We start from the raw sequence: 22,675 nt of genomic DNA, 5'->3' as shown, positions 1-22,675 counted from the left end.
TCTTTAAACAGCTAGGTTTATTGATGTCAGATTACAGTGTGACCTCATGTCTGGTCCTTAGGTTTGTTCTTTTACCAATAAATATCTGACAACTGTTTAAAGGTCACTCTATAACCAAGGCTTCTGCATTGGGAGAATAAAAATTAATGAGTTTAAGGATTATGAAATACATTTAAGTAAGTTACAAATTAAAAGATAATTCATTCATCTCTCAGAATGAATCCTGTACTAAATGAAATTTTATCAGTTTTGAAATTGAGAAAGTACCTTTGAGATACGGATAGTTTTTATTTTGACAACATTGCAGTTATGTAGACATTTTAGCTATTAGAGCATTGATTCTGTATTAAGTTTTAAAATGCCACCTGCAGCGTTATATATTTATTAATAAAACATCTGAGAGCAAAGTTTTTTTGATGAAGCGAGCAAGTTTTAAAAGCTCTAGTGCTGAGCACTAAGTGACAGCTCTGCTTTTCAATACACAGGGTTGCTCAGGGGGTTTCAAATGTAGTCAGAGAGAAGATACCTATATACACAAATTATTATATTCTGATTTTATGATATAGAGACTGGTGTGTGGAAGGGAGTAGTGGTATAGCTACTCCTGAAAACCAGGAAGACATATGGGTTGAAATCTTTCTTACCTCTGGCATATTGGATATGTGACTCTGGATGAATCACTTTACCTCTGCCTGCCTCAGTTTCCTCAACTGTATAATTGGGATAATAACACCTGCTTCCCAGGGTCGTGAAGATGAAAAGAGTTTATATTTGTAAAGCACTTCGCAAACCTTAAAGTGCTAATAAATGTTAGCTCTGCTAGGCAGCTCTAAAGTAAGTTTCAGAGCAGGGCCAGCCGGCTTGATAGAAAGAGTTGTTTCCTGAGAGCTCCTTATACCAGTGTAATCATAGGTCCAACAGAGTTAAGAGGGGAGAAATTATTTCTTGGGGGAGAGAAGTGAACAGATAAGACCAAATATGTCATGTGAACTCCACTTTGAAGGTTTTATAGGACTTAATGGGCAAAAATAAGAGATAAACACTGTAAGGATGTAGAATGATAAGAAAAAAGAGTGAATATTGGAATGAGAAGAGACTAGAGACTTAAATGTCCCCCTGAAGTTATGAATCCTTACCACTGTCCCTGAGAAGTGATCATCTAGCATAGGAACTAGCTTTCTGTCACTTAAGAAAGGCTATTCCATTTTTTGAATAGCTCTAATATTGAGTTAAAATCCTTCTCCCTTTAACTTCAGCGTAGTTTTGTCTTCTAGGACCAAGTGTGTGGAAATAAAAGGGAGGCAGGAAGCATGGTACGTGTGAGTAAGCCAAGTTTGGCAGGAGCTGTGACTATGTGAAGAAAAGTAATGTGAAAATACTAAAAAGGTAAAATCATGGAATTTTAGAGCATTTGGGGAAATCAAGACATGAACTTACTCTGATCTGATATATGAATTGCTTCTACAACATTCCTCGTAAATGGTTTACTAGTCCTTGCTTGAATACCTCAAATGACAGGGAACTTAATAGTTTATGAGACAGTCTGTTCCTTTTTAATTATTAGAAAGTTTTTACTGAGCCTAAATTTGCCTTTCTGAAACTTCATGTAATCACAGAACTTACTGAGTTGGGAGACACCTCAGATCATCTAATCCAACTCCTACTTGGCTGGTGATAACCTCTACAGCATCCTCACCAAAACTAGTAGCCTGTACTTGAAGACCTCCTAGTGAGAGGCAGTTTCACTACTTCCTGAGGAAAGTACTTCCATGCTTGGTTATGGGAATTTTTCACTAGATCTTATTTCTCCTCCATGTTGTGCAGCCTTTCAGATCCATGAAGACTACTGTCATGTCCCTTCTTAGTCTTTCCTACTCTATAATAACCCCTATTTTTTCAGCTAATTCTTGTGTAGCATGATCTCAAGAAAGGCAGTTTAGTTTGTCAATACATTTCCTACAGTATGGCATCAATATATATGAATACAAGATGTTCACCAGAAAAGAGTGTGGTGAAACTGTCACCTCTGTCATTCTGTACATTATGCCTGTCAATACAAAATAAAACCAAATTTGTTCTGTGACTGCTATATCATTATACTTTGGATTCTCATTGAGCATGCTTTCCACTGCAGTCCACTCCTATGTTTACGAACTCTGATCAATCTATTGTGATTCCACATTTCTCAACCTTTGGATCCCTCCCCCCAACAGATTCTTCATCTTTATTGTAACCTCCATTCTTTACTAGGCCATCACTGTATACACCGCCTACCCTCTTTCTCCCTTTTCCATCTTGACCCCTTGGTGAACCATTTCAGCTCAACATTGTCCTCTTGTCTTGATTCTATTCCTCCTTTATTCTGTTGAAGATGTTGCCCTGCCAAGCCTTAGCTTACTCAAATTAACTGTTGCCTTCCCTCCTACTTAGAAGCTGTGCAACAAGAGAAAAATCACAAGACCACTAACTGGGTCTACTACAAATTTCTGTTACATAATCTCAATTAGGCGCTCACTGTGGCAAAGCATTCCTTTTAGACCTACCTGGTTCATTTACTTACCCCACCCAGCACAGCAGCTTTTCCAAAACCTTTTCATTCCTCCAGTGGCTACCCTCACAACCCCTCTTCCCCAGTCTTTCAGCTGAGAACTTTGCCTCATATTTCATCAAAAAATAAGGCCATTCTCATAGGACTCTCTCTTCTCTCCTCCTCTTTAACTTGAACACCTCTCCTCCCATTACTGGAATGCCTTTTCTCGCTATCATCCCTGACTTACAAGAACAGGTGGCCCTTCTGGCCAACGCAAACCCCTCTAACCCCAAGTGATCTCATTCTTCCCATCTTCTCTAGGAAATTCCCCCTATTATTCTCACTCTTTCACTTATTTTTAATTTCTGTCTACTGTCTGACTGCCTGATGTCTAAAATAAGCATCCCCTGTCCACAGAAAACCATCACTTGTTTCAGCTATCCCAGCTAACTTGTTGCATGATGTCCTTCTCTTTTGTGGCTAACCACCTTGCAAATACAGTCTGTGATTGATGCTTCCACTTCCTTAATCTCCTTATCTCTCTTTAATTTGGCTTCTGTCCTTACAAACTGCTCTCTACAAAGTTACCAGTTATTTCTTAATTGCCAGATCTAAGGGCCTTTTCTCAATCGTTGTCCTCAATCTCTCTACAGTCTTCAACACTGCCTATCACCATCTTCTCCTTGATACTCACTCTAAGTGTTCAGTTTATATCAAGCACTTAATAAATACTCGTTAAATGTTGACTTAGTGACTTTTTCCATGACATTTCTCCCTCCAGGTTCTCCTCCTGCCCATCTAACCACTCTGAGTATTTTTTGCTGCATATTCATCCAAGTCATTACTGTGGCTGTTCCCCAAGGCTCTCTCTGGAGCCCTTTCTTCCTATGCTATTTCACTTGGTGACCTCATGAGCTCTTACTGATTCAAATAACATCTCTGTGTTCTCAGACATATTTGTCTGGTCCTGACTTCTCTCCTGATATCCAATCTTACTATTGGACATTCCTAACTGAATGTCTCATAGACACTTTGAACTCATGTCTAAAATTGCACTCATTATAATCTTTCCTCCTAAACTTTGGTATTGCCATCCTACCCCGTCCCTGCCTTTCCCTCCAGTTAGCTTGCAACCTAGGTGTCATCCTCCACTCCTCATTTTCCTCTCCCCAGCCCACCATTCCTCCACCTCTCATATTTAACCTGTCGCTAAGTCCCGTTGTTTCGACCTTTGTAGCATCTCCTCTACGTGCTTTCTCCTGATACTGCCGCCATTTTGTCATGGTCTCTCTGCCTCAGTTCCCTCCCTGCTCCAGTCCTTGTTCCACTCATATGTCAGATGGGGCTTTATGTGGGACAAATATGTTCAAGCCACTTCAGTGGTTCCTTATTACCTCCAGGATCAAATCCTTGTTTGGCTTTTGAAGGCCTTCATGAGCTGACCCCTCCCTACCTTCCCAGTCTTTCAGTGCTTAGGACAGTGCCTGGCACATAGTGCTTAATGGATGTTTATCAGTTGAGTATACCTTACTTATCCACTATCTCCTGAATTGTGGGCATTTTTACTGGCTATTCTCCCTACGTGGAATTCTTTATCTTTCATCTCTGTTTGAAGGGTGGTGATGAAGTGCAGGTAGCAAGTATACGCTACTCCTGGAAGTTTTTGATTAAAAGAGAGGGGAGAGGGGGGGATTATATCTCAAGGGGTTAATTTAACAACATAAAGAGAAGAGTTTGGGGTTTCTTTTTTGCAGTGATTGTAAAACTTGAGTCTCTATACCCTTTTATACTCTTAAAAAATTGTTGAAGCTCCCCCAAAGACTTTTGTGTGGATTATATCTACCAATATCTACCTTGAAATTTCTTAGTATTATTATTTTGACCTTGCAAATCCCCCAGGATTCTTCACACCACACTTTTAAAAATGCTGCTTTTAAGGATAAGGGAGGATGGGGATATAAGCATGTTTGAAGGTCCAGGGCATGGAGTTAGTCGATGAGAATGGTTTGAAAAAATACAAGATAAAAGTGGGGATGATGGGGAAAGGTCCCAAAGGAAGTATATGGGAAGAATTCAAGGATATAACTGGAGGGGTTATCCTTGAAAGAAGAGTATACTCTGAATGATTGTGGGGGAAAAAATTGATGAAAGTATAGAGAAGTTTTAAAATATGGAATGAATACTAACTCAGATGTGAGACCATCTACGCCAACTTACAGTTAAACAGAAAAAGTGACAAGTGATCATTTGGTTTTTGCTTCAATATCTCCAGTGAGAAGAAAATTCACTACATTCTAATAATGCAGTGCTTTGAGCTAGCTCTCATGGTTAGGAAGTTTTTCTTATCTCAAGCTTAAACTTGAACTATTGAAACTTTGTTTCTTCTAATTCTGCCATTTGAAGCTAAGCACAAGTCTAATCTCTCTTCCACTTCTCATCCCTTTAAATACTTGAGAAAGCTATCATTCTTTGTGAATATTCTCCAAGCTTACTATCCTTAGTTCCTTCACATGAGGCCCTTCTCCATCCTGATTGCTTTCTATTGAACATTCTCCATCTTACCAAGGTCCTTCCTTCAGAAACTTTCTTCTTGCAGGACTTTGCCTTATTTTGACGTTCATTCTGTTACCTTTCCTTGCTTTCACCTTCTGACTGCATCTTTAAAATCTACATTCAGATCATAGATTTAGAGCTAGAAGGGACTTTGGAAACCGGAATTTCCAATCCCCTTATTTTACAGATAAGCTGAGGTTCAGAAAAGTTAAGTGACTTGCTTCAGGTTACATAGGTAGTAAGCACCTGAGTCAGCAAGATTTGAACCCAGGTCTTAGTGACTCCAAGTGCAGTGTCCTGTCTTTTGTAGTTGAGTCATTTCAGTTGTGTCCAGCTCTTCATGTGACCCCATTTGGGGCTTTCTTGGCAAAGATATTGGAGTGGTTTACCATTTCCTTCTCCAGTTCATTTTACAGAAGAGGAAACTGAGGCAAACAGGGTTTAGTGACTTTCCCAGGGTCACACACATCCAGTAAGTGTGGGCAGATTTGATCTCAGGAAGATGAGTCTTTTTGACTTCAGGTCCAGCTTCCTGACACCATGCCACCTAGTTGCCCTGCTGTCCTGTGTACTCCACTATAATTCCCTCTGCATCCATGTTGGTTTCTTGAGATAATTCCTTCTTTCTTTAAAAGAAGGTGATATATTATGTGACATTATAGTTGCACAGTATTTTCACTTCCTTGAAATTGTTTTTTTTCCTCAAGATTTAGAGATTTACATAGAAGTATATGTACTAAAGCTTTCAGAATTTATGTGTAGATAGATTATTAAAAGTTTCTCTCTTCAATAACTGCAACTTGTTTTCACATCCAAAAAACTTCTTGAAAAGTATTGGGTCTGAAAGTATGCTACCTAAAGAGGATCATTGCCCCCATTAGTTAGAAAACTGAAGACTAAGGAGGATGTGATATGTGAAATGTCCTTAGAAATACAGGCTGTGCTGCTTCATACTTCCCAAAACCATATTGTGTAACTCTTTCTCTGCAAAGCAGGATGGTTAACTACTAGAAAATCCACAAAAATTTGATCCCAACTGAAGATGGGACCTCATGCATAAATCAGTGTTGAATAAGTGTGGACGTTTTGGTAGCCATGTCTCATTTGTTCATTCTGAACTAAGTCTCTTATTTCATTTGTGTGAGGAATCCTTCTCGAAAGAAACTCCCTATACTAGTGCCACTGGAGCAATCCGCAAACATTTATTAAATGCCTGCTACGTACCAGGCACTCTGATAAGTGCTAGAAATACACAAAAACAAAAATAGAAAGTCTCTGGATTCAAGGAATTTCTATCCTATTGGGGAGATGTGAGAATACATGCTTATGTATGTTAAAAATAAATGCAAAGCAAATCCTTCACTAGGCAAGGTAAAGAAGATGTGTATATATACACACTTGAAAATATGCATTTAAAAAGTATTTTCAGTAGCACTTATATTTTAATAGAAGAGAATATGTACATATGTAACCATTAAAAAAGAGAAAACAGATTCAAGATGGGGGTTGGGCAGTGGAATGGAAAACCAGGAAGGGCCTCATGATGGCAGAAAGTGGCTCTTGAGCTAAGTCCTAAAGGAAACTAAAGATTCCAAGAGGTGGAAGAAACCAGGGAACCTTCTCAAAGACGTAGAGAAAAGAGGTGGATTATCAAATGTGAGGCACAGCAAGAAAGTGAGATTTTGACCATAGACTGCATACAAGGGAAGTTAGGTTTAATAAGCCTAGAAAGATACATTAAGTTGGAGCCAGATTATAAAGGCCTTTAAATGCCAAACAAAAGGATTTGTATTTGATCCAAGGGACAATGGGTAGTCCTTAAGTCAACAAGTATTTCTGAAATGCCAACTATGTGCCAGACACTATGGCTAATCACCGAGAGTACAGAGAAAGGCAAAAGACAGTCCTTGATCTCAAGGAGCTTACAGTCTAAAAGATGCTACATGCAAATATTTAAAAACAAGATATATACAGGTTTTCCAGATCATGTGAGTGTTAAGATTGAGGACTAGACATAGGACCAAACCTCTCCAAAACAAAAATTTTGTCAAAGATAAAATAAGCTGTCTCCATGGTCTAGGGCACCTGAAATTAAAGAGGTTAAAAAAAAAACAAAACAAAACTGGTGCTTGCTGACCCTGAACTCGGGATCCCTTTCCCACCAGCTTTGCTAATGGCAGTGAGGCTATACTAAGAAACACGAGGACCCAACAAAACCCACTCTAGTCCCCTCTCCTTTCTATTGCCATTGAGATCTGGGATCCATGTTGCAGGTGTTTGCCCAGATCAGGACAGCCAGCATGACTGCAACCCTCCAACAGCAAAAACCTTCCAGGGACTGCAACCCAGTAGCACCAGCACTGCAAAGCCAAATTGTGAGTACCCAGGCAGACAGCCTCTTGGCAGCAGTGCTACAAAGCTGTGAACTGTGGGTGCTAGGGTGGACCACCCTGTGACACCAGTGTAGCAGCTCTCTTAACTGCCAGTCCTGAAAACGAAGAACAAAAAGGGTAGGACAGGATACCACCAGGGCAGGAATGGGGATGGAAGGACATTGCAGAGCTGTGTAGCACTCCACAAACCCTTAGGGAAAGAGTTCTGCATTCGGCTGGGGTGAATTCTGACTGCCCAAAAGTCCCTTGCCCAGCATGAAAGGAGGCTGTACACTTTGAGATCCAGCCCCTAAGGAAACCACAATCGGAAGGAAGGTGTCAGAAAGTTAATGGGGGAAAACAGAAAGAAAAAAGAAATCTCAGAAAGAAGGAAAAAACCTCCAAAGACCTGGAAGATAATTGGGTAAATCAACAGAAAACACTAACAGAAGGAAATCTTGAAAAAAATATTTGAGACAGAGGAAGGAAAATATAAACATAATTCATAACTTTAAATGTGAATGGATTACACTATCCATGGATAAGAAAATAAAATATTAAAATCTATTGCTTAAAAGAAACTCATTTTTTAAAAAATGGAAAAAAATTTACCATGCATCAAGTGAATCAAAAGCAGTTGTTAAAATCATGCTATCTGACAAACATGCAAAAAAATGGATAAACAAGGAAACTATTAAGCTGAAAGGAGCCACAGACCACAAAAAGCCGACCCCAATATCAATAAAGTTATGTGCTCAAAATGCCTTAGCATCCAAATTCACAAAGGAAACATCTGAGCTACAGTAAGACAGTGACAAAGCAGTGACAGGAGACAACAGTATTCCTTTCTCAGTTTTAACAAATAAAGGAGAAGATAGGGAATTAACAGATTGCTGTAGAAACTAGTTAAAAGATAAATGGTATCTTTTAAATGGGACAGAAAAAGAATATATATTTCTTAGCACCACATGTAATTTCTGCAATAATTGACCATTCTAAGGCATAGAGATATTGCAAAGAAATTTTAAAATATGTAAATACTTAAAACACCCTTTGCAGACCATAACACCATAAAAATTGTAATTGGTACAGGGACCTCAAACAAAAGATACAGGCTCACATGTAGACTTTACAATTTCTAAATAACAAGTGGGTCTCAGAACAAATTGTAGAAACAACTACATGAAAGAAAAGTGATAATGAAAAATCAGTATGCCGGTTTCTGGGATTTAGCTAAAACAATCCACAAGGAAAAAAAATGATATCCTTACCAACATACATTAACAAGGTAGAAGATGATCTATGAACTGAATATGCATTAAAAAAATTAGCCAACAAACCTACAACAGGTGTGAAAGAGGAGATATTAAAAATTAGAGAGGAAATAAATTGCAAACCAAAAAATAATAAAGCAAAAACTGAAAAGGTTTGAAAAGACTTAAAATTGATAAACTTGTAACTAATCTGACTAAAAAGAGAGAAAATGAAATAAAACAGCAAATGAGTAAGATGAAATCACAACAAAACCAGAAGAAATAAAGAATAATCAGGGCATGTGCACGGTTTTATGCTAACAAAGCTTAAATAGAAAAATACCTTCAAAAATATAAAATACCAAAACTGTCAGAAGACCAGATCGATATCTTAAATAACTCAACCTCACAAAAGGGAAATAAGATAAAGCTATAAAGGAATTATCAAATAAAAATTTACTAGTCTTGATGGATTCACAGGAAAATTCTACCAAATTTTTAAAGAATATTTAGTATCCATACTTTACAAATAATTCTCAAAAATTGATAAAGCTCCCAGAATCCTTTTATGAGACAAACATAGTAGTAATACCTTAATCAGGGAAAGAAAACAGAAAACTTTAGGCAATTGTCATTAATGAAATTAACTCAAAAATTTGAAACAAAATCCTGTCAGACCATAGTAATTTATCCAAGATATCATTATGAGCAGGTGGGATTTATCAATGATGGAATGATGGTTCAACATTAGGAAAACAATCATTAAAAACCAAAAACATCCAAAATTACATGATCATCTCAATAGATGTAGAAAAAGCCTTTGACAAAGGCTCTTTTGTGCTAAAAGCCCTACATAGTTTGGCATAGAGGAACCTTTTTTGAAAAAGAAAAATACAAAGCATCTCTACAAACAAAAGCAAATACCATGTTCAATGGAGCTACACTCGAACCTTTTTCCAGTAAATGTGTGGGTGATGTCCACTCTCACCAGTGTTATTTGTTATAGTCCTGGAAATGCAAATCAAAACAACCCTGAGGTTTTACCTCACACTCTATGAATAGACAAAAATTACAAAAAATGCCAGTAAATATTGGAGGGGTAGTGGAATGATAGACACACTAATACATTGTTGGTGGAGCTATGAAATGGTACAACCATTTTGGAAAGCACTTTGGAATTACGTAAAAAATGTGACTAAAATATCCATACCCTTTGAACCAAAGATTTCACTGTTGGGCTTATACTCTCAGGAAGCCATCAATAGGAAAAAGTTGCCATAAACTCCAAAATATTTATAGCAGCACTTATTGTAATACCTAAGAATTGGAAACAAAGTGTATGCCCATCATTTAGGGAATGGCTAAATAAATTGTGGCACATGGATTTAATGGAATATCACTATACTGTCAGAAATTATGTGGATGATAAAGAGAAGTATAGAAAGATGTACATGAATTGATGCAGAATGAAGTAAGAATTAAGAAAGCTATGCACAATGACTACAATGATACAAATGGAATGTACACACGCACAAAATATAATAAAATTATAAAAAGCAAGACAAATGAAGAAAAAGAAGACATCCACAACTCATCCCTCTGTGGAGCTGGGAGGTCCACAGGTGTTACACATTATGTGTGTTTTCAGAGTTTTTCAACATATCAAGTTGGGCGGATTTTTTTTTTACTCCCCAGAAAATACTGCTTGTCATATGGAGTGCCTCTCTGAGAGAAGAAGGGAGAAGGGTATTTGGGATGACTATAATGAACACAGAAAAAGAGATCCCAAAATAGAGGCTTGGGATATTCTCATAGGTGGTGGGATATGGATGATAATCCAGCAAAGGAGACTAAGAAGGAACAGTAGCAAAACCAAAATAGACAACTCTTTCTCATTCCTAATTTGTCAGTGTACAAAGCAACATTTTGAAGATGCCAAGAAAAATTATTCTTGGTACTTGGATTCATTTAGTTAATTAGCTAAAATAAACATTCTACTAATTATTTTTTGTCTGGTCCTGGGAAATTCCTGTGAGGAGACTCCATCAGTGCAGATTGTCAATCAGGATCATAAACATATATTTGAGACAGTATTTGAACTCAGGTCTATCTCTAAGGCCAACTCTGTCTCCAGTATAACGTGCTATCAGCCAATTGATTCTAGACTGATTAATCTTGAAAGTGACCAACCCTAGAAAAATTGATTCACTAGGGTAGAAATATTCCATATCAAATCCTTACTGAGGGCCCCCCAAAAAGCTGGCATTAATGTTCCTTGCCTTTGCTTGAGTCTAGAGAGTCGTCTAGTTAACAGTCTTGGCTTTAAATGGAAACTAGGAGGTAGGGGGCTTTTTGTAGTGAAGTGGGGTTGGCCCACTGGGTAACCCACTTAGATATGTTCTACCACAAAGGCCAGTCTGGCTCATTACATGAATGATCATTAGAGATGTGCTTCTACCCGCTCAGGGTAGACTCTGAGAGACTTCAGGTATTACCTTTGTCCAGAATTGCTAAAGATACTTTGGCTGAACCAAAGGTTTCTTTCCTTTCTCCAGGGTAGAAAATGTGCCTTATGTGACAGCTAATTTTTCAGATATTTGGTCCAGCATTTGTTACAACTACCTTGCTTCTAGAGAGCACCCTCTCCCACCCCCCAAATCTTCTGAAGGAATTACGATATGGCAGATGACTGCTGTTGTCAGCCATGGGCTACCTATTTAAGGAAATCAGACCATACTTGTCCTATTCTTCCTGGGCAAGACTGAGATAGAATGAGATCTGAATTAATTTCCTTAGGTAAGGAAAGACATAATGACAAAGAGGATAGAACAAAAATGGACTTTAGAGCTCATCTAACTCAATCTTCCCCATTTTTTTTATATTGATGAAAATAAGGGTCCAAGAAGTAAAGAGATTTGCTCAAGATCTCACAACTAGTAAGTGGCAAAGCCAGCATTTGAACCCAGTTCCATGGAATCCAAATTTACTCCTTCCATAGGAAATTTATAACCTGAACCAGGGGGTTCAATGGTCAAAGAAAATGAGACACGAGAAGAAAGGAAGATAACATTGAGAGAGGGAATTTGACCTTGAGGGGGGAAGCAGCTTGTACACCAGGGAGTGGTGGGCGTCCCTAGGTTTCATCAGGTAGAGGTCATCTAGTACCCTAGAGAGATGACAAATAGTGGTTCAATTGCAAAGACAAATGTTAGAAGTAAAACCTCATTGCACTAAATGCAGCTCACTGTTATCTTTATTTTCCCTGTTCTCTTCTGTCTTTAATCTGTTTTTCTTTCACTAGCTTTGCGTCCGTTCAAATCTGGCACCCAAACAGCTTCTGGCTCATGGAGGACTTCTGGGAGATGTAGTTCAGAGATTCCTGAAACACCATCAACAGCAAAGATTTTTTTAAGATACATATTGAAGTGGGCAGGAAACATTTGCATAAAAGATAGAAAGGTCAGATAACATAGGAGGAATAGCAAGGGTCTTTAAGAATGGTATCAGAAATGTTAAAGATCTGTGTGAACTAAGGCTGGCTAAGTGTGCTAAAGGAAACTCAAAAAAGACTTGTTATATATGCTTTGTGCTAAGGGAAAACATGAAATTTTAAGGCTACTACACCAAGCAAATGGGACAGTGGTCACAGACCACAGAGAAGGCAAAATACCTTTATTATTTAGACTGGAAAGGACAGGATAGAGTTGGCTACATAAATGATGAAATGGTAAGAGCCCTTAGCTGATCACAATGAATTCAAGTCACTAGGCCTGGTTGAATGACATTTTAAAGGACTGTGCTACTGTTGAGAATTAGAGAAGCCCCACAGGACTGGAGAAGGCCAAGCAGCATGATTTTTGGTTGTAGATCCAAACTCTGGCACTTCCTTAAACTGAGTGTGATCTTGTAGGCCTCATACACACACAGTGATAGATATCTACATATCTATATTATGTGCATATATATGTAATTTACTGTAGAAACCTCCAAATGTATCTTGTCTAGGTATCCATTGATTTGGGTAAAAGGGTCACCAGTTCCTAGGCAAATGCACTTACAGTGTATGAGGTAACAATGTGTACCATCATTCATCCTATAGAAAATATAAAACAACATAGTCACAGTGGCTTATAAACAATACAGTTTTCAAACCCTTTCTAGAAAGTCCTATTTTCACCCTCAGAGACCTTAACACTTCTCGAAAGTCCTATTTTCACCCTCAGAGACCTTAACACTTTGAAGTACTATTGCAGGGGTTGGACTAACCTTGTAAGTGAATCAAACTTGGTGTTGATAGAAACATAACCCCCTGACATTCCAGTGAGTCCTGTGTTCCACTGTGGGGACCTATATAGACCTCTATGCTTACGGTACTACTTACTCTAAAGGCTTGACTTTATCCCAGAAGGGAAATGAACTCAGAATTCAGCGACACAGCCCAATTTCTCATTAGACCTATATACTCTCAATAACTTGTAGAAAAGGACAAAGTTCAGGTTTTTGCACATTTCGTGGTTTAGCTCTTCCAGCACCAGAGCCATAGGCTAAATATTCAGCATAGAATCTGTGTTCCTCCATAAAGCTGTGATTCAGGAACTCCCAGCACTCTACCACATGGTTCCCTCTCTCTATAGCTGTCTTTTTTATTTTTGAGGGGGGAAGGCAGGGCAATTGGGGTTAAGTGACTTGCCCAGGGTCACAGAGCTAGTGAGTGTGTCAAGTGTCTGAGGTCAAATTTGAACTCAGGTCCTCCTGACTCCAGAGTCGGTGTTCTACTCACTGCGCCACCTTGCTGCCCCTCTCCATAGCTGTCTTGTGGAACATCATACTACTTCCTCTTCACAAAGGAGGCCAGGGACTCTTATCCAGGAGTCTGGGTCATATGGTCCTATCTTTTACCATGGGATGTCGCTGAGAAGGCCCTGTGTTGACTCTCATTGTCACTTATTGGGCCATGTGTGTGGTAGGCCATAGGCAGGAAGACAGTGGTAACATGACAAAAGTACTGAACAAGAAGCCATGGGATCGGAGTTGAGATCCTATTTCTTTCCCTTATTATCTGTGTGGCCTTGGGTAAGTCATGTAACCTTACTGAGCCTCAGTTTCTTCAGTCTGTAATGTTGACAGGGCCTATGCTCAAAGGCGGTTGCTTAACAGTGGACCTTGTAAATAGGTCCTAATAGAATGACTAGGCAGGGGGTGTGTCGTAAAAACTTGAATAAGCTACCATGTGTGCTAGTTGGGCTCTCCGCCCCGCCCCTGCCCCTTGTAAGAGAGATATCGAGAATAGTAACTCTTTATCCTCAGCAGGTGTGTCTCCCATAACTCTCCTGCCGTGAACTCTCAGGCATTTAAGGATTAGGTGAGGTCCTCTTCCCCTCACCTCCACCCTGTTTTTGAAGGAGGTGATCATTTCTAGGGGAAATGAAGCTTCTCCATGGATAGAGCAATGGGCCTGGAGTCAGGAGTTCAAATTGGGTCTCAGACACTTAGTAGCTGTGGGACCTTGGGCAAGCCACTTAACCTCTGCCTGTCTTAGTCTCCTGAACTGTAAAATGGGACTAACAACAGCATCCATCTCCCAAGGTTGTGAGGATCAAATGATATATTTGTAAAGTGCTCAGCACAGTTCCTGGCACATAGTAGGTGCTGTGTAGCACATAGTAGGTGCTGTGTAGCACATAGTAGGTGCTATGTAAATATGCCCTTCCCTCCACTTTTCCACTGGGAGGGTACTAATTACATTATGACAAATGGCATCCAGTCTTTTAATCGTGTATCTTGCAGGCTGTGGACCATGCATACCACCAGATCATTTGCAGCTTCCCAAGAGTCAGTAAATAGGCAAATGTCAGAAGGTGCATTTTCATGTTAACGTTGGACAACTATAAGAATCATACAGACCACATCCAATTGCCTTTAGAGTGGTGCTCAACAAAGTGTATTAGGACACCCATGGTCCACTGCCTCTTGACACCAACACCTTATACCTGGGCACCCAGAAAGCCAGGCTCAAAGTACTTTGTGGGTCAGCATCCACTCAAAACCATAGCTCATGAATATGTTTCCTTTACTAGACTAATCAGAGGTCATATCAATTTAAAATAAAAGACATTTAATAGCAAAAAAAAAAAAGTAATAGAGAAACCACTACGTGGGGTACACTATGTTACAAGAGCGTCCCATTTGTTTCCCGTTCCAAATCTGAATCCTCTGACTAGCTGAGCCAGGCCTGATCCAGAACACCTACTTTATGCACTTATATGCCAGAAAAACTGAAACTCAAAAAAAAAATAGAGGATTCACTAAAAAAAATAAGATACACTAATTGCTAGAACATTAAAGATCTCAAATAATTTAATTTCAGAAAAAGAAATTTAGCAACAAAGGAACTACCAAAGCAGATCAAGAAAGCCTTCGTCAAGGGTGATTTATAGGAGATGTCTATCAAAGATTTATTTAAAGAGAAAACAACTTTGTGCTTACTTTAAACAGATTATTCTCAAAAATTCAGAAAGGAAACATTCTGCCAATTTCCTCTTATGAGAAAAATATAGTCAAAATACCTAAACCAGGGAAGAAAGGGAAAAAACTACAAAACGAAATATATAACAAACACATAATATATGAATATATATTACCTTATATGATATATAATAATATACATCATATATGATAATATATAAGTAAATGTATATAAATAAATATATAAACAAAAACTATAAAACAAAATTAGTGAATATTTACTAAATTTTAAATAAAAAACTTAAAAAAGGCTAAAATACTTTATCCAAAAAATGTATGAACTGGATTTACTTCCAGCAGCCAAGATGGCAGAATAAGCAGTAAATTGCTGTCTCTCTCCCAATATTTGCCTCCAAACAACCATAAAATAGCACCTCAAAACACATGCTGATACAGCAGAACCAGCCAAGAATATGGGGTGAAACAACCTTTTATCCCAAGAAACTTGGAAGATCAGCAAGAAAGATCTGTCTCACCCAAGTAAAAGGGGAACACTATTCAGAATAGGAAGTATCCCAGCAGCAAGCCCCATCTCAGCAAACCAGTGGGAGATCCTGAGCCTCAGTGCAATGGAGCAGGCAAACACCAGCACTAGGATCCTCCATGTGCTTCATCATAGCCAGGGGAACTGGCAGACTCCAGCTCAAGAATCTCCACATGCTTCAGCGTAGCCCTAGGCAAAGAGGCAACCTCTAGCTGCCAGACCACTTCTTGTCTCAGTGTAGCCCTGGGAAAATGCAGAAACACCCCACGAGCCTCAGCATATGCCAGACACTACCACTAGGACCCCAGTTCAGTACCAGGTAAGCTGCCAGACCCCTATAGCCTCCAGCAGCACCAGCTACAACCCCACAACGTACCCTCAGCACAGCACAAGTTGGCCTCAGGTCAACATCAGTACAGTACCAGGTAAACAGGGCACAAGGAGCCTGAAACAGTGCCCCTTCAACCTCGGGAGGAGAGCTTAAATTTAAAAGAAAGGAAAAAGCCAAAAAAAAAAAAAAAACAGAAGAAGAAGAAGATGAACAAACAACAACAACAAAAAGAATCTAACCAAAGAAAGTCATTATGGTGACAGGGAAGATCAAGATTAAAAACTCAGACGAGGACAATGGTGTCAAAACTCCTATGGGCGAAGCCCCAAAGGAAAGCGGGAAGTCGTCTGAAGCCCAAAAAGAAGTCATGGAAGAGCTTAAAAAGGAGCTTAAAAACTATTTGAGAGAGATAGAAGAAAAATGGGGAAAAGAAGTGAGAGTGATATAAAAGAATTATGAAAAAAGAGTCAACAGCTTGGAAAAAGAAAAGAACTGCTTAAAAAGTAGGATTGGCCAAATGGAAAAGAACATACAAAAGCTAGTTGAGGAAAACAACTCCTTAAAAAGTTAGAATTGGGCAAGCAGAAGCTAATGACTCTATGAGACATCAAGAATCAATCAAACAAATACAAAAGGATGAAAAAATAGAAGAAAATGTAAAATACTTCATTGGAAAAGCAACTGACCTAGAAAATAGATCCAGAAGAGACAATGCCAGAATCATTGGACTGCCTAAAGCTATAGCCAAAAGGAAGACCTGGACTTTTATTTATTTATTTAATATTTTTTGTTTTCAGCATTGATTTCCACAAGAGTTTGAATTACAAATTTTCTCCCCATTTCTACCCTCCCCCCCGACTTCAAGATGGCATATATTCTGATTGCCCCATTCCCCAGTCAGCCCTTCCTTCTGTCACCCCACTCCCCTCTTCCCCTTTTCCCTTAATTTCTTGTAGGGCAAGATAGGTTTCTATGCCCCATTGCCTGTATATCTTATTTCCTAGTTGCATGTAAAAACTTTTTTTTTTGAACATCTGCTTTTAAAACTTTGAGTTCCAAATTCTCTACCCTCTTCCCTCCCTGCCCACCCTCCCTAAGAAAGCAAGCGATTCAACATAGGCCACATGTGTATCATTATGCAAAACCCTTCCACAATACTCATGTTGTGAAAGACTAGCTATATTTTGCTCCTTCCTATCCTATCCCCCTTTATTCAGTTTTCTCCCTTGACCCTGTCCCTTTTCGAAAGTGTTATCTCCTTCCTCCTTCTTTCCTGTGGGGTAAGATACCCAATTGAGTGTGTATGTTATTCCCTCCTCAGGTCAAATCTGATGAGAGCAAGATTCACTCATTCCCCCTCACCTGCCCCCTCTTCCCTTCCTACAGAACTGCTTTTTCTTGCCTCTTTTATGTGAGATAATTTACCCCATTCTATCTCTCCCTTTCTCCCTCTCTCAATATATTCCTCTCTCATCCCTTAATTTGATTTTATTTTTTTAGATATCATTCCTTCATATTCAACTCACCCTGTGCCCTCTGTCTCTCTCTCTCTCTCTCTCTCTCTCTCTCTATATATATATATATATATATATATATATATATATGTGTATGTGTGTGTGTATGTGTGTGTGTGTATGTATATTCCCTTCAGCTACCCTAATACTGAAGTCTCATGAATTACACACATCATCTTTCCATGTAGGAATGTAAACAAAACAGTTCAACTTTAATATGATTTCTCTTTCTTGTTTACCTTTTCACGCCTCTCTTGATTCTTGTGTTTGAAAGTCAAATTTTCTACTCAGCTCTGATCTTTTCACTGAGAAAGCTTGAAAGTCCTCTATGTTGTTGAAAGTCCATATTTCGTCTTGGAGTATGATACTCAATTTTGCTGGGTAGGTGATCCTTGGTTTTAATCCTAGCTCCATTGACCTCCAGAATATCGTATTCCAAGCCCTTCAGTCCTTTAATGTAGAAGCTGCTAGATCTTGTATTATCCTGATTGTGTTTCCACAATACTCAAATTGTTTCTTTCTGACTGCTTGCAGTATTTTCCCCTTGATCTGGGAGCTCTGGAATTTGGCAACAATATTCCTAGGAGTTTCCTTTCTGTGATCTTTTTCAGGAGGTGATCAGTGGATTCTTTCAATTTCTATTTTACCCTCTGACTCTAGACTATCAGGGCAATTTTCCTTGATAATTTCTTGAAAGATGATATGTAGGCTCTTTTTTTGATCATGACTTTCAGGTAATCCAATAATTTTTAAATTATCTCTCCTGGATCTATTTTCCAGGTCAGTGGTTTTTCCAATGAGATATTTCACATTGTTTTCCATTTTTTCATTCCTTTGGTTCTGTTTCATAATATCTTGATTTCTCACAAAGTCACTAGCTCCCACTTGCTCCAATCAAATTTTTAAGGTAGTATTTTCTTCAGTGGTCTTTTGGACTTCCTTTTTCATTTGACTAATTCTGCCTTTCAAGGCATTCTTCTCCTCATTGGCTTTTTCAAGCTCTTTTGCCATTCGTGTTACTCTATTCTTTAAGGTGTTATTTTCCTCAGTATTTTTTGGGGTCTCCTTTGGCAAGTCATTGACTTGTTTTTCATGATTTTCTTGTATCACTCTCATTTCTCTTCCCAATTTTTCGTCTACTTCTCTAATTTGCTTTTCCAAATCCTTTTTGAGCTCTTCCATGGCCTGAGACCAGTTCATGTTTTTCTTGGAGGCTTTTGTTGTAGTCTCTTTGACTTTGTTGACTTCTTCTGGCTGCATGTTTTGGTCTTCTTTGTCACCAAAGAAAGATTCCAAAGTCTGAGTCTGAATCTGGGTGCATTTTCGCTGCCTGTTCATGTTCCCAGCCAACTACTTGACCCTTGAGCTTTTTGGAAAGGTATGACTGCTTGTAGAGTAGAAAGTACTTTGTCTGAAGCTTTAGGGGCTGCACTGTTGTTTTCAGAGCTACTTCTACACAGCAATCTCTGCCACACCAGCACTCCTTCTCCCCCAAGAACTGCCAACCCAGATCGCAACTCAGGTCTAAGCGGACTCTGCACTCCTGCTCTGATCTGCCACTTAATTCCTCCCACCAGTTGGGCCTGGGGCCTGATGCAACTGCACCTGTAGCTCTGGAAGCAGCCTCAGAGCTGCACCACTTCTGCCACCCGTGGGGTGGTGGCCGACCGTGAACTCCTGTACTTTTTCCCACTAACCTTCTCTGTTGTCTTTGGTATTTGTGGGTTGAGAAGTCTGGTAGTTGCCACAGCTCACTGATTCAGGGTGCTATGGCCTGTTCTGCCTGGCTCTGGGTCTGGTTGGTCCAGTTGCGGCCCATGCTGGGCTCTGCTCTGCTCCCCTCCCAGCTCTGTGTGATAGACCTTACCCAGCGACCATCCAGGCTGTCCTGGGCTGGAGCCCTGCTTCCCTCTGCTATTTCGTGGGTTCTGGAGTTCTAGAATTTGTTCAGAGCCATTTTTATAGGTGTTTGGAGAGACCTGGGTGGGGAGAGCTTTAGGCAAGTCCCTGTTTTCCAGCTGCCATCTTGGCTCCTCCCTGGACAGCATCTTTCAAGAAATTATCAAGGTAAACTGCCCTAATGTCCTGGAACCAGAGGGCAAAATAGGCATTGAAAGAATCCACTTATCACCTCAGAAAAGATATCCCAAAACAAAAACTCCAGGGAACATTATAGCCAAATTTCATAACAATTAAGTCAAGGAAAAAAATGCTACAAGTGGCCAGAAAGAAACAGTTCAAATATTGGAGAACCACAATCAGGATTACACAGGACTTGGCAGATACAACATCAAAAAATCAGAGCTCATGGAACAGGCTATTCTAGAAGGCAAAGGAGCTAGGACTACAACCAAGAATCACTTAGCTGGCAAAATTAAGCGCAATACATCAAGGGAAAAAAATGGTTATTCAATGAAACAGCAGGATTTCAAGCTTTCATAAGGAGAAGACCAGAATTAAACCAAAAATTTCATCTTCAATATAAAGACACAAGAAGCATAAACAGGTAAAAAGGGAAAAGAAAACACAAGGGATTCAGTAGGGCTAAACTTTTTACATTCCTACATGGGAAGATGATACTTGTAATTCTTAAAAATTGTATCTCTAACACTACAGCTAGAAGGAATATACATAGAGGGTATGGGAAGGGGACTGGGTAGATCAGGGGAGGTGGTAGACAGAAGTGAAAATGTATGAACTATGATAAAGTTATATTTATACTATGATGTAGTAATGACCCAACCTTAGGAAAACAATGAACATAATCATATTAAAATAAAATTATACATAACTAAATCTTTATATAAAAATAAATAGCCTTTGGCAAAGTAAAATTTATGCTGAAAACTGTAAATTTGGAAGGACCTTTTTTATGACAATGTAGATATCCAAAACCAAAAGCTAGAATTATATGTAATAGGAAAAATACTTTAGAAGCTTTCTAATTAAATCAGGAATAAACCAAAGAGGCCCTCTTTTCCTGTTGTTATTTGTCATAGGTTTTGATAGCATTAAGGTTACTAGAATATATAAACTCTTTGCAAGTAGGGATGGTTTAATTTATTGTGTTTGTATCCTCAGCACTTACCACAGTACCTGGCACAAAGAAAGCACTTAATAAAGTCTGACTGATTGACAAGAGAGAGAAACTAAAAATAAGCTATTCCTATCTATTGATGACATGATGGTTTGCATAGAAAATCTCAGGCAATAAGCAAAGAAACTTATAGAGACAAAGCTTCAGAAAAGGGGCAGGCTACGAAATCCATAAATATCAATTGGATTTCTACCTAGCAATAACAAAATATTAAATCTGGGACAATTCTTTACCCAATAAGAAATAAAAGTGATCACCAAATACAGTATAAATTACTTAATTTCTAAAAAATTGAAGAGGTTTTCCATGAACAAAATTATTACGACCTGATAAGCAATGTGATCAACTGGGGAATATCTTTGTATTGAATATCTCTGATAAAGGTTTGATATCTAAGACAGACTGTCAACTAATGGAAATATATAGATTAAAAAATTCAACAGTGGATAAGTGGTCAAAGAATATGAACAAACAGATCGCAAGTATTAACTATGTTTAAAAATGCTCCAAATTACCACTAATAAGGGAAATGCAAACCAAAACTTAAGTTTCACTTTATACCCAGAAAATTGGTGAAGATGACAAAAGATAGGTAATGCTGGAAAGTTTATGGAAGGATACACACACTGATGAACTATAGGTGACAACATGAATTATGGAATATAGGTGGTTTAAAAACAAAAGATAGCAACAAAAATTTGTTATTAAAAATTTAAACAAATTTACTTTTAACCAAAATTAAGTCAATCACCATAACAGAGACTAAAAGATCCTAGAAACCATTTTAGTCTGCAAAAGTTTGATTATCCGTAGCAAGATATAGTAGCCAAGAGCAGCACTGGTTTGAGTAAAAACTGACTTGTAAAACTTTTTGAAGGAGAATGTTGAAAGATTATGAGCAGAGTCATAAAATAAGCAGTGGAGAAAAAATGTAAAGAAAACTTGATGAGTATACTGACTAATTACAGGATGGCTCAAATCATGTGAGACTTATTGCGAGTCACATATAGCTAATAAAGATAGGAATTGGGAGCAAGGATTGAGGCGAAGGGTGATGCCTCACTCTTCTTCATTTAGAAGACATAAAAGATCTCAAGGAATTGAAAAAAAAGTGAGGCTCTAGAGCTATTTTTGGACAGTTTGTTCAAACCCTAAAAATGATTTTGAAGTTGGATGCAGGTTAGCATTCAATTCATGGAAGTTTAGAAGGACTTCCTATCTTTAAATTAGATAGAGGCTTAAGAAAGATTCAGCTCCTGCTCGAAGGAGGAAGTAGGTAGATGGGTTAAATATCTACAGCCTTTAATTCTCTGGCTTCCAAAAGAATGTAACTTTGAGGGGGCAAGGGCAGGGTGATTGGGGCTCTCCTTTCTGAAAAGAAGCACTACACAAAGAATCTGGGAAGTGGCAAGATTTCTCTGTATGAAGACAAAGGAGCTAATCGTTTTCTCTCTGACTGGGCATGGAAGATCTTGACTCTCTTACTCAAAGAATTGACACACACCTCTAGGCTTCAATCTAAAAGAGATATGGAAAGGCCCTTTTACTCACATGGGGAAGAAATATCATCTTAAATGAGTACTTCTGCTGAATCCCAGAAGCTTAGCAAAGTACTGCAACCACATGCCCAGAAGGACTTGAAGACTTCCAGTTTGAGAAAACCCACTATTTTCTGGGGTAGCCCTTTTCCACTTCCAGATAGTTTTCATTGATAGGAAGTTGTTTATTCTCCTAACATCAAGCCTAAAATAGTCTTTCTGCAACTTCTACCTGTTGCTACTAGTGCTTTTCTCTAGGGACGGTTATTTAATGTCTATTTAATGTCATTGTACTAAATTTTAACCAATATTCTAGCCAGTACAAATCTTTGTGCATCCTGATTCTGTCATTCCACATCATTGCAATTAAAGCGTCTATATGCTACTTCTTTTAGAACCTACAGGTGACCTAATGATTACCACTAGATCCACTCTTAATTCCTCTCATCTAGAACTGTTCCAAGCCTTCATTTAGCGA

Source organism: Trichosurus vulpecula, chromosome 7 (genome assembly GCF_011100635.1).
Source record: "Trichosurus vulpecula isolate mTriVul1 chromosome 7, mTriVul1.pri, whole genome shotgun sequence".
NCBI lineage: Eukaryota > Metazoa > Chordata > Mammalia > Diprotodontia > Phalangeridae > Trichosurus > Trichosurus vulpecula.
The sequence above is the reverse complement of the archived record's forward strand: the minus strand, read 5'-3'. Positions refer to the sequence as shown.